Below are 13417 nucleotides of genomic sequence, written 5' to 3'. Positions count from 1 at the left end.
AGGGTAACATACCTTTAAAATAGCAGAGTAATTTTCTTTCCCTACCCCCGGAAAGCACAACTGCTGGCACCAGAGCAGGAGACCACAGAACCCCTCCCTCACTGTTATCTTGTTCCCTGCATACCATCTCTGTGCGCTGTAAACGTTCATCATTAACTGTCCTGGCCCTACCTATGTAAAACCACGGGTTTCTCCATTTTGCCTTCTAAGCAATCCTAGAGTCCCCCCACCCATCCTTTCTCCCACCTCCTTAACTGACCGCCGATGAATTTCATGTAACTCTCCTCATGTCTCCTCCTTTGATTCTAATGTATAAAGTCAGCTGCAAAACTGCCATTCTCAGGAGTTATTTTCTCAAGCCACCGAGATTTTGCTTCCCAGCCTATGTCATCAGTTTGCCTCAGATAAAAACTTAAAAATTCTCTACAAATGTGGACATTTTCTTATGTGAACATGACATCCTCCTCACTAAAGGGCTAAACTTCGCCACCGAACTGCTACAGACAGGAACCCAAACTTAATGCACCGTGTTGTAGGCAGACTGAGGCCACAGTATCTCCGAGCCGAAAAGAGAATGGGAAGAGGGTGCAAATCTGCGGCAGGTGGCCTGGCTTCCGCACTTACTGGTTTCCAAAATGGACAGCATTTTTCAAAGGCTCAGGACTCTAGGAAATCACCCCTCTATCACCAGTAAGGAGGCTGCCATCCCAATACCTATTTGCCAAAAATAAGAGCTAAGGAGGTGTTTCAGAGAAAGTCTGTGAAAAGAAAATGCGAGCTGGGTTTATTTGCCTACAAGCTACAATTAAATGGCTTTGCCTTCACAATCATACTTCCTACCTAGAACTCCAGGAAGTTTAAATGCGCCCCATAGATTTAAACTGAATTACAAAGAGTTTGGTTGACTGAAACTGGTCCCAGCCCACAGATGTCACTAACGTGTTTCACAGCACTAGGTGAGTCTGAAAAAGAAAAAGGAGCTTGGGGTGGCGGGTGGGGGGCAGGCGGCACAATGCTTAAACATCGGCCAAGTCAGAAAAGTAAGACACTGCTTCTAATTTCATGGAAGATTCTATCAATCAAAATAAATTGCAATATGAGCCTATAAGCCTCATCGGTGACAAAGCAAAGAAAATGTTTGTATTTGCAGAATACATTCAAATCCTCAAACTTCCTAGCTATACAAATGCCGTTATTACAAATAAATCAAATTCTCAGTCTGACAGGTCTACTCACTGTTGTCCTAAACTGCTGTTCCCTTCAGTTATCAGCTTCCCCATAGCCAGGGACCTTTCACACCCTCCTTCTGGGAGGATCTACCACACGGGCACCTGGCCTCCCCACAATTCCTAAGAACTCTGGCGAACTTCTAGGATGCACACATTTCCCACCAGGTTTCAAGAGAACCTCAGAATGAACTCTTGGGAGACAAGCCCGACCCTTTCTGTCCTTTGCTCTCAGGTCTTGGTTTCCACAGTCCTAAAACTCCTGCATGGTCTCCCGGCTCTGCTCCTGGCCGTCACACTCTGCTAGGACCCGCACTCCCAAAGTACTTGTCAGACCACCTTCCACCTCCAGTGGCTCCTTTGTCTACCGCACACGTGGTCACTCCCTGACAGTCTCTACTGATGGCTCACAGAACGCACAGAAGTCACGGCCCAGCTCACCAGGAGCTTTCGGTGGAGCCGGGGAGGCTGCATACCCGGGCGGCAAACAACCCAGGCACACAATAAGGAAGGAGTATCTATTTCAGTATTCTGTGTGCGTGCAGTAAAATGCTAAATTGTGAGGTATGAATAATTAGAAAATGAGAAAGAACAAGCAGCTACTTGTGAGTATGGACAAAATAATGAAGGGGCGGGGGGAAGAAAGACACTAGAACCAAGACAATCAAAGAGGGCCCTAAAAAAAAAAGAAAGGGAGATGTGACCTGAAAGTTTTAAGGGCTGAATAAGAAAGGGGTAACAGGACAAGAATAAGGGAAGAACAGGAAAAAAAATTCCACTTGAGATCCTTCAGGACAAGTGACAATTCTTACAGTTTCCCTAGTATCCACCACAAAGTGTTAAGCATTCAACTGAATACTTTCAGTAAGGCCAGTGTGTACAGTCATGGAAAAACAGGAATTCAGCCTTGATTCAGTAAGTAGTGGGGAGCCCATGAAAATTCTCCAGCAGGAAACTCAACCTGATCCCATTCAACAACCAACTGAAGGCCTACTATGTGAGAGGCACTGGAATTACAGGGTCCTCATCCTCATACACACAGGAAGAGCTGGTATTACTACCTCCCCCCACACACAGGGCTGCTTCACTCTCTTACCTAGTCTCACCTGGGACGAGAACCATGTTCACAGGAGATGGGCCAGCAGGAGAGACTAAAGCATCCTGGGAAGCCAGACGGGTCGATGAGGTCTGACCAGGGTGGAGGCGGCGACAGAAACCCACAGAAGAAAAGAACCGGCAGGCGCTGCTTAATGACTGGAAAGGAGGGCTCGGTGATGACAACACAGAAGTCAGAGAACAGGTAGACTCGGGTTTCAATTCCCAGGTGGTGACATTATCTTCAAGCCATGCTCTGGCTCCCTCGCCACCAAATGCTAAGGTCACTCAGCCTGGCCATTCTGCCTGTTTCTGGAAATGGGGGTTTACACATTCCATCCTTCCCATCTGCCCAAGGTTTTCTGGGCTAGTTGTGATTTCCTGTAATTCCCATTTGCAAGGGGGTAAAGGGTATTTACAGAGGAGAGCTCACAGTTCCTTTGTCCATCACAATAGAGATAAATACATCTCAATAGTCCTAGAGTTTTACTGGCAGCTCTTATTCTGGGAAGAAGAGGAAAGAGGGAGGAAGCATTACATTTAAAAAGCCTTAACTCAAGAATAAACTCAAAATGGACTTAAAAAAAAAAAAAAAAAAAGCCTTGAGTCTCTGTTCTCCTTACAGAATGAGTTTTCCTCCTAGGAAGAGCCTTCCCAGCTGCATTTAGTGAGGGAGGAGCAATGAGACCCAAAAGTATCAATCCTGAGAGCCAATACCCCTAGAGCGGAAAAGAGGCCCAAGGTCCCTCACCATTTGGCTGTGTGCAAAGTGAGAACAAAACCAGGAAAGCAGAATTCTACATAAACCAGGTCCAATGTTGAGCACGCAGCATCACTGGAAATCAGGAGTTGGCCTTCCGCACTAACTGGTCTGAAGGGGAGAGGACACTTGGGGACAAAGGTGTTGCTGAGTGCCTGTCCCAAAGTGGGCTGTCTTGTATAAGGCTATCAGCCACAGGAGGGCCAGATTGGCCCCCAGAAATGTGGCCCTTCCCTGCAATACCCTGTGGGCCACTCTGGAATCCCTGACTACCCTAGACTGAAGTAGCAAAGTAACAGGTGAACAGTGGTAATCTCTGGAGGGGAATCGAGTTTGAGATGTGTACCTTTAGAAAGGAGAAGTGCAATGAGCCCTCTTTCCTAACATTAAGCAAGAATGCGGGGGTGGGGGAGTGCTGTGCAGACTGAATGAAAAACAAACAGTTGGTTAAAACAACTTGGAGGGTCTGACATTTTCTAAACAAGCACTTCCCGCCCACCCGTGGCAGATCCTGACTGCCGGAGAACAGTCACACCATACCCTTCACACGGGGTCCCCAGAGAGCTAGAGCTAGACCGTGACTGAGACTGTCTGTTACCAGCAAGCATTCCGCCAGTGCTCTGTTGAGGCTTCCTATGGGTGGCAACGATTTGGTTTTTTATGAGCCTGTGTCTGGCTGTGTCTGTGGGGAGTGGGGGGTTTGGTCATCCTGCAGAACTACATTCTGCAGCAGGGGTGGCTACACTCATGAAACCTCAGGATAATAATAGTAATAGCATCATCATCAACTGGCCACTGACTGCTTGATCACTGTGCATGGGTTTAAGCATTTCTGCTCTAATATCTGATTTAATCCTCACCACAACCTTGAACGGTAGCTACTCTTACTATCTCCATTTTAGGCAAGGCAGAGAGGTTAAATTTGCCCAAGGTCACACAGATAGCAACTCTAAGCAGTCTGACACCAAAGCATACAATCTTGGGCGGGGGGCGGGGGGGGGGGTTCAAATTTATTCCATGCCGGTGTGATTCATTTTATTTATTTGCTTATTTATTTTTGAAATGTAGGTAAGAGCTTAGAGACTTTTTAAAAAGATTTTATTTATTTATTTTTAGAGAGAGGGGAAGGAGGGAGAAAGAGAGGGAGAGAAACACTGATGTGAGAGAGAAACCGCAAGTGGCTGCCTTTCCCACGTGCCCTGACCAAGGACGGAACCTGCAACCCGAGCATGTGCCCTGACCAGGAATCAAACCGGCGACCTTTCGCTTTGTGGGACAACACTCAACCAACTGAGCCACACCGGTCACGGCCCTGTAATTCCTTTTAAGTATTAAAATTATCCTGGATATATTATGGAACAGGAGGCAAAACTCCCATACAATATAAGAAGAACCCAGAAGGTCTTGAAGAGTATTCACCCTGCTCCTTGCAGTTCCACACCCTCTGTAGGGGGCCTGGGCTCGGCTTCCCAGCCGTGTACCCGAACCAGAGCGCCAAGAAGTGTGTTTGCACACCTCGGTCCCATTCACAAGGGCAGTGACTCCCAGGTTAGGGTGTTCGGGGTTCTGAAGCACACTTCAGAAACTGCTCTGGGTATTCTAAGAAACTTCTAAAGCCACTGCAAAATTTGGGAACTAGGTCAGTAAAGGCTGATGGCTAACTCCCGTGAACTGCTAATGAGACAGATAATCACTTTTGGTCACAGGGAACCACAGGCTAAAAAAGCTGTTGACAGAATGGAGTGGAGTGAAAATAGGAATTCAGAGACGTTAACTCCCAGAGCTCTCTTTACCTTTTGACATGTAGCGGATAAAGAGACTGCCTTCTCTGCCCCCAATATTCCACATTGGAAATAACCTGGCTAGAAGCTGCCTCCAAAAATGAGCTTGATTTCTCTGAAAAATAAGTGCCAAAGATGGATACATTCCATATTAATGATCAAATGCAGATAGCCTTAATAGAAACTTCAACAGCCGCAGGCTGAAAGAGGAAGAGTTATTTTTTTTTTTAATGTGTGTTCTTTGAAAGTCCCAACACAAAGCACGTTGCCTGGGATCTTTGTACTGGTTTGTAAGTTAAGTAAAGAAGTGCTTGCTGTAAAACTCTGCCTCTGTTTCAGTCAGAGTCAGTAAGTGTCGGACATCCACATACATGAGCTCACCAACTCTGTCCTTCCTGCTGGGCTTCGGTTATCTACTTCAATTGCCCTACCACCCGAGAAAGACGGCATCGAGTTCGGAAACAGTGTCAGTAGTTTAATTAAGTTGTGCAGAAATGCTACCACATTCTCAATCACCGGCCTGACCTTTCCCTGCTCCTTTCTGGCCTCTAAAGGTAAGTCCTGGCTGCCGCCTCTCCTTGAGGTGGAAGCCCTCCTCCATTCTCGGATTTCCCTGCCCTCTTTGCAGAGGCCACATGGTGTCCACCAGAGTTCAGACTGCCTGGCCCTGCTACTTCCCAGCTGTGCAGCCTACAGAGGTGTTCCTTATCCTCTTCTGGCAACATTTTTCACAACTGTAAACCGAGTGTAATATAAGCAACCTATTGTACTTCAAAACTGCTGTGGAGATTAAATAAACTAATTCATATAAAGCACTTAAAACGGTGTCTGGCACACAGAAAGCACTCAATATGTATTATATCTTTTATTATGAGTCTACCTTGTAATATTAAGAAGGTTTTGCATAAATCTAGAGCTTTATACTTTTCAAAGCAGTCTTCAATTCATTATTATTACTGCCATCATTCCTTACCATAACCATTTAAGTTAGACAAGACTGAGAGTTTATGAACACTTCTTGCTGTGAGAAAAAGGAACCAGCCCAACCACTGGCGCTGTTTACTGAGCACCCCTCTCCTCTCCGGGGTCAGCGACCTGCCTTAGTCATCTTTGTATCCCATCCCCCCCACACAGACTAGGAGTGTCAATAAATCAGTGCTCAACTGCACTGCGTGGAGGGCAGTGCAGCCCCAGCCTAGTGGCAAGGAACTGGGAGGAGCTCAGACTCACCATTCGAGGGAAATCCTGGCTCCCTTGAACACAGACACAAGAGGCTACCTTTTCCAGTCCTGACTGCAACTCACCGCTGAGAAGGAAGGGGACACCTGCAGCAGGGGGTGCAGGCAGCGGGTAACTCAGAGCGGACTGTCCCTCCACAACCTGAGGCAGCAGGGAGTCGTGGTAATGTAACGGCATCACCCAGCCTCTCCAGCTGGGCCACACGAGGATCTATGAATGCGTGTCTCGAAGGCAGATAATGCTGCCTTCGCTAACTAAAGTGGGAGCTGCCTTTCAATAGAGTACAGGCCAGTCTATAAATACCAGGGATTAAAAGGCTTTCTGCAGAGCCCAACTGCCACCTGCCTAAACACAGAGACGATCTGGCCCTCCAGCCCACAAACAAACCCCACAGAGCTTCCTCCAGGGAAGAGCTGCCGTCATACCAATGCTATATACCCCTCTCCAACCTTTTTCCCCCAGTTTGGTTTATTTTTGTCAACCATCCTCTCCTTTCCACACCCTGCAGCCAGGACCATCCACTCCCAAGCACTCCTCCACTGCAGCTCCAACCTGGTCCTGCCCTCCTCTCCAGGCATCTGTTTTCTGTCTCCCTCACGGCCTCACTCTCTACCCCAATTGCCTTACCCTCATATATTTTATCTGCTCTGAAAAAAACACAGGCTATGGAGTCACTCTGACCTTGGTTTTTAGCTCCAGTCCAGTAAATTACAGCACTTTCCTCTTTCAGCTTGGCGTTCCGATCAGTGCGGTGAAGACCAGCCCACCCCGGCAGAGCAGGCAGAGCACGTGCACCCGCCACTTCCGCCTCGCCCCACTCCCCACAGGGCTTTTCTTCTTTCCTTTCTGGGCTCTGTGACCCTGATACAGCCCCTCTTTCTAGGTATCACACCTGCTACATCCAGTGTCTTAATCCACAGGGAAAACTCGGAAGATGAATGTTTCCATCACTGATGTTACCTGTGTAGCAGGTACATTCTGGGCACATGGTCACATCAACAACCTTCAAGTTACACTAAAGAGAGGACTGGTCACCTTACCTGTCCCCACCACAAATGACCCTTTGGTGAGGAAAGCAACCAGAGGGGATGGGAAGACATAGAGTTGAGTGTCCCTTCTGGCCAGAAGCAAGAGGTAAGAAAAGGCAAAGGGAGCACTAAAACCCCAAGAGAAAGATTCTCAAAATTCTACATTTACACATAAAGATGTTTAAATTAATTCTGACAGCAAGAACATTTGCCAGTTTTACTAGACACACCGTCTGGTTCATTCCTTATAAGTCCCAGGCTCGACTTCACATAGGCCAGGGACGGCCTACAGTAAGGCCCAAAAGGTGGCCTCCTAGATGATGGCTCCTTGACCGTGCGTACTCTGCCCCCGGTGCCCTGAAGATGCCCTGCGAGCTCACGGTCAGGCCTGAAATAAACCCACGGTCAGGCCTGAAATAAACCCAGTCAGGCAACCACCCTTATAACCAGAATGAGCTTAAGCAAGTCTATCTTCAAAACCCAGATAAATATTACAGAAACATGATAAACAGGCCTGAACAATTTGTGTTTTAGAGAGGTTTTATAAAGCGGCTGGGAGGGTGGCTTCTCTATTGAGTCGTCTTATTTTGCGATTAGTTAAGAGGAAGAGGGTCCTTTCCATGAAGTCGTTAAGGTCCTCCAGGAATCTTACTTTTGCCGAGCTAGTAGGAAGCATCTTGATGCCATAAATAAGGAAAAGAAGCCAGGCTGGGAGTCATAGCTGACTTACCCAGAGGTACAGTGACTGGGTTGGTATTAAGTATGAAAAGTGAGAGCCTCGATAGCAGGCCCCTCACATTCTTCAGAGACTGACGGGGAATTGTGAAATGTGAACTCAATACCTACGCCCAGCTCACAGTCCAGAGAAGCATGGACTAACTGTTTGCCGGCCACCGCAAAAACGCAAATTTGGAAAAAGTGTATTTGAAACACAAAAACTATCAAGTATGAGAGTCTGGAAAACTGCACACTCCTCATCCGGTCCACTCAGCAAACTGAGATTGGCACAACTTTTGACACTGCATTGCCTACATTTTTTACCAACTGGTGAGTGTTTCGTGGCCCCTGTGAGGAAGGGAGCGAGGCAAATGTGGCGAAGTCTGATTCAGGGAGAACCCAAAAGACAAGGGTGAGAAGCGCACTGTACAAACCCGAGATGAGACACTGGCGGCACAGTCAGCTCCGGCCCCAGAGTCTCGAGTCTGGAGACAGGAATCTCTCACTCACTCTCTGCAAACAACACTGGGTAGAAATCACTCAGGGTTTCTCTCGAAATGTGAATATAGAGAAGAGGGCCCCACAGCAATGATCAAAACCTATGTCCCACCAAGTCTGGCTTCAACAGGTAGATAGTTACGGAGCAGGGGGGAAGTTACGGGCAGTACCAAGGTGGTGCGGAGAGACACCTTGCCTTAGGGAAGCTGGGCCCATCCTCGTGCAGGCCTTCCAGGATGTAAGAGTGAGAGATGAGCAGACTCAGCTGTCTAGATGTCAGCACAGACTACAGCAGCAGGGCAGCTTGATAGAGACCAGTCCTGTCACCCTGGCTGGTGTGGCTCAGTGGATTGGGCACTGGCCTGCAAACCAGAGACCAGTCCTGAAGGGGTTGAGACACCTGAACTTACAAGGGCAGAGGTAAGGAGTCTACTTCCTGCAAAGCCAGAAGGATGGAGAGAGGAAACAAGCCCCTCCCTTTTGCCATTCTGGCTGCAATCCATCTGTCTCGGGAAGCGGAGAAAGGACCAGGTCCTAAGCTGGCCTCTCTACCTCACTCAGCCCCAACCAAGGTGACGCTCAGCAATCTCCTCTGTCCAGATTAGTGGTGCCTTTTACATCTGTGGCCCTGGTCAGTGCTGATAAGTTTGTATTTACTGAGCAATTACTAATGTGCCAGATACCAGGCTAACTGCTGTACATGTCTCTTCCATACTGCTATCCCCCATTTTCAGGTAAAGAAGCTGGATCTGAACAAAGAGGCTAACCCAAGGCCACACAAACCAGACACAAAAGCTAGCACTACACGAGCAAGGGCTGACTACTAATCAATATCACTCTTCCCCAAATAAATTGCCATTTGAGTATCTTTTGGTTGTCAGGTACCATACCTAGTGTTTTAAATACCCCATTTTATTTGATTTTCATAATAATCCCAGGAGGGAGTACTTTTAAATGTAACTTAATTAAGTTAAACATTCCAGTGAAAAATTCAAATGACACACAAAAAGAGTTTAAGAAGTTATAGTTTCCTGTTACCTTTCCTCGCCCTGGAATTCCCTAGCCCAGGCATAATCATTAATATCTTGGTAGCTGCCCTTCTAGAGAGAGGTAATGTTGACATTACCATCTCCACTTTACAACGAAACTGTAAGTGGCTCAGCTGACACCGAAAGCAGGGTCAGTCTGATCCCAAAGCCCGCCGGCCTCCACTGCCTCCCACTCAGTACCCACTCCTTAAAACAGTCGGCCATTTTCACTCAACATAGGCAAAGGGGAAACTATGCCTGGCCCGCAGCCAGCCTTCCTCCTCCACTTTCCCTACTAAATGGAAAAAGAGACAGAGCTGGCCAAGCACACCCTGTCCCAGTAACATTACAACTGCTTTGTGCGTCCACAAATCTAAGCTGTCCTAGGTGAGGCAGGGCCTTCACCTCTCACCTCCTCGCTGTCCACACAGGCTCGGCCTCTGCCTGGGAAAACCACCAGATCAAGGCAGTGGGGGAGAGAAGATCAAGCCTCACCTACAGGACAGCCTGGGTTCTTGAGTCAGCAAGTAAAAAAAGGGAGGACACTCCTTCAGGAAACCGCGTGAGTCCCAAAGGCAAGACAATCCCCTTTGGAAATGGCATGGGGGGGGGGCACATCTGCAGGAGTCACTGGACCCCCTGGTGCTCCCTGGAGTCAGAACACACCTGCAGACAGACCGAAAGGAGACTGCAACGATGCGTGGTACAGAGTAAGCTTGCAGAGCCACTCCAAATCCCCATCTCAGGGCCCTCAGAACCCAAGGAACTCAGAATTTCGGCTCTGGCATACCCCAGCTAGGCCCTCCACTAACCCGCAAACTGCATGGATTTCTAGATACCAGGGTTTTGTCTGAAGCTTCCCTGTCCTCCAAAAGATAAAAATCAAAGCCCCCCAGACTACATGGAGATGCTTCTTCCAGAGGAGATGAAAGCTGCCCTTTTCCAGCTGTGTGCACTTTCACATTTTGTCCCACCGGTACACAAAAACACAACAAAAACACACTATGTACTCACCCTGGGACTGCCTATGCTTAGATGGGGGTGGGGGAACAGGAAAGGAGTTGTTACACTGCTTTTCATGAGCAAGTTACAATGTATCCAGTCTGCAGTTCCGGGGGGGCTTCCTATTTCCCTGAATGGGACACCAGTGTTTGACCGAGCCTGAGCCCCAACCGACGCAGCGTCACTATTTACACGTGCGGTGGCTGCTGAATGTCTACTGGTCACCAAAGGCCTTTGCTTTCCCCCTTATAAAACAGGACGAAAACCTTCCGCACAGTATTATATGATGTCTTATGTGAAAGCACACTTTGTAAAATGAAAAAATCTTTATTGCTATTAATATGGATACCCAGACTGCAGAGGAAACTTAAACCAGCCCTTTCCACCCTTAAGGAGCTGTTTAAGGGCAGAAATCTATGAGGGTAAGAGAGACTTACCGACACAACACACTGGAGAACGATCTGAAAGATTTGTTAAGACTGTGTGCTGCAAAGAACCCCTGTAAGGGTGGGAGGTGATTTTATGGGAAAGTGAATTCAATAAATATTCGTTCAATTACTAAACGTGTCCAGAGGTACTGCATGAAAAATACCCACCTTGTTGCTATTCACAGAAAATTTTACCAACACCAAAGGTTCTGAAATCTGTTTATTCTACTTTTGCTCACATATATCCCAAGAAAAGCAGTCAGCATTTGTAGAGAGCAACCTTTCAAAGATGTGATTTTCCAAAAGAATACACAGACCTTTAAAGGAGATGACCCACATAATTACATTTTGTAATTCCAGAAGTAATAGAACCACCCCCGAAAGAGCTCGATTCTGGAGAACAAACAGAAACAAGACTGGGTTAATCACTCTGTTGCCTGTAACTAATTCACAGTGGATACTAAATATATATATATTTACATATCTATGCAGATAAGGCCAAACTAAGATGCACTTGTGTACACTGAATTTGGGTCGTGACTAACGCTTCCTGAGGCATCTCAGAGAATGGCAGAGTTCCAGAAACCAAGGCCTGCACCTGAAAACTAGCAAGGGTTCTCCTCTCGGATCTTGGATCAGAGTTCTTGGAGCCTTTTGTCATTCATAGGTGTGATGATCGGGTCCTCACGTTCCTGTGACATGTGCCTCCCACAAACTTTGCTAGGACATCATGGAAAAAAATTCTTAAGGGGTCCTGTGGTTTCTTTTTGACTGACCTTGCTGAAAGGTCCCGAACAACCTCCAATGCTCTCTCTTTCCTTCACCTCCCCCTCCCACCTGCATGGTTCCTGAGCTGCCTTCTTTTCCTGGCACCAGTCACAGTGAACTTGGTGAATGTTAACACCATTTTATCACCTAGTTTATATTTGCTTTACATTCAAACCAGGCCTCCTTCCAAATGTCTCTTTTTAGAATCTCATTAATACTGTTCTTTGATTCCTCCTCATCAAGGCAAACGTCCTCAAAATCACCTTGCTCTCTCACCTTTTACTTTAATCCTCTACACCTGGTCAATCACATCAATTAACAAATTAATCCAGAAGCTGAGTAGGAAGAAGTAGACGAGACAGTCATCGACCTCAGGGGACTTTCAGTCTCAGCCTGGAACCTGGCCTACACAGAGGTGGCTATACACACAGGGAAAATACATGGGTATGTGCATTTTGGGGGGCCTTATTTTTGCCAGTATTGTCTTAGGTCCTTGACTGCCTCCAGCAGGTTACACAGCCACAAATACATCAGGAAAAGGGATACCACAAATCAACCTTTATATCCAAAACTGAGGCTTGGGGGAGATGGGAGAAAAAAAATTCCCTAAGGAATTCATGCCACTGATCCTATTTTTCTTCTCCTAATTTCTCACTGTTGAATCCAAACCTGCTTTTCTGTCTTAATTTAAAAAAAAAAAAAGTTTTCATTCCCACATGAAAAGTTGATTGGTTGAGTAAAGCCAGAAAACGGGAATCCTCACACCAGACCAAACTCCTAGACCTAGCTCACTCTGCAGTGAAAAGCAATTTGCTTTCTTGCTCAGGACGTCAAGAGAATGAATTCTCCAGGAGTATTTTTTAAGCTCTCCCTTTCAGGGTGACTGATTACTGGTTTGGGGCACAGGTGGCACTGAAAAAGTCAGAATGACTCCTTCAGAGTGGTCACACTGGAAGTTGACTATACACAACAGATTCCTCCAATCTACTCTCAAATTAAATAACCCATGGGCACTCCCCCCGACTGTTAACTCCGTGAGGGCAAGTACCCATGTACCCTGAGCACCGATCACAGGTATTCACTAAATACTTGCCTAACAAGTGATCAGGTTTACTTCCTTTCGGTTTCTGCAGCAATCGTGCACCCACCTCCCACCAGCCTGATGTCACAAGCCAACCAGATTATCAGCTCACAAATTATTATTACTTCAAGGTGCGAGGGACGGGGGGGAAAGATGGACCCACGAACTCTTATGAAACCCAGAGCCTGTTTTTCTTGTCATACTGCCGTGTAACAAGCAAAATCCCCACAGGACTGAAACGAGGAGGTAGACGGCGTTCCCAAGGCGGAGTTTCCACCTGGAGGCGGATGGGAATCAAGCACTGATCAAGGTGTGGGCCAGCCAGCATGCCATTTCTTAATTCTCTCGAAATGTCTTGGGCATGCCAAGTGAAAGAGCAGCACCCAGTGAAACTGCTCAATGGTTTTCAGGATCGGGAAAGGCAGCGTATTTCCTTCCTGGCTGGTTAGAGACACAGTCAGAGATGTCTGTTCACACTGCCTCTGGATGGGTGGCTGTTCCCACATAAAATAAACAAACCTGAGGAAATAAGAACCGCAGCTGTGAAGGGTTCTGGTCTGCTACTGGGGTGAGAAGGAGGGAACATCAGCCCTCCCAGGCGGCATGTTCCCAATCACTGGGCAGTTCTACTACCCCTAGGATGACACCAGTTCCTGATGCTGTCACAGCTGGGCAAGGGGCACCCAAAGGGGAAAATGACTTAGAGAACACATCTTATTGGTCTGGAGTCAGCTGTGGTTTTCAAACTGCAAAGAAGCACAGCACA

The 13417-nt window shown here is 47.2% G+C and overlaps 1 protein-coding gene and 1 pseudogene across 2 annotated transcripts in view; one reads left to right on the top strand and one right to left on the bottom strand.

Annotated features, from left to right (window-relative positions):
• The window catches only part of SUSD6 (sushi domain containing 6), a 91018-nt gene that overhangs the window by 69054 nt on the left and 8547 nt on the right, over window positions 1-13417 (bottom strand). The gene's annotated exons all lie outside the window — the stretch shown is intronic.
• On the top strand, window positions 11451-11539 carry LOC112312128 (small nucleolar RNA U13; annotated as a pseudogene).

The sequence above is a fragment of the Desmodus rotundus genome, chromosome 7, assembly GCF_022682495.2.
Source record: "Desmodus rotundus isolate HL8 chromosome 7, HLdesRot8A.1, whole genome shotgun sequence".
Classification (NCBI taxonomy): Eukaryota; Metazoa; Chordata; class Mammalia; order Chiroptera; family Phyllostomidae; genus Desmodus; species Desmodus rotundus.
The sequence above is the reverse complement of the archived record's forward strand: the minus strand, read 5'-3'. Positions and strand labels throughout refer to the sequence as shown.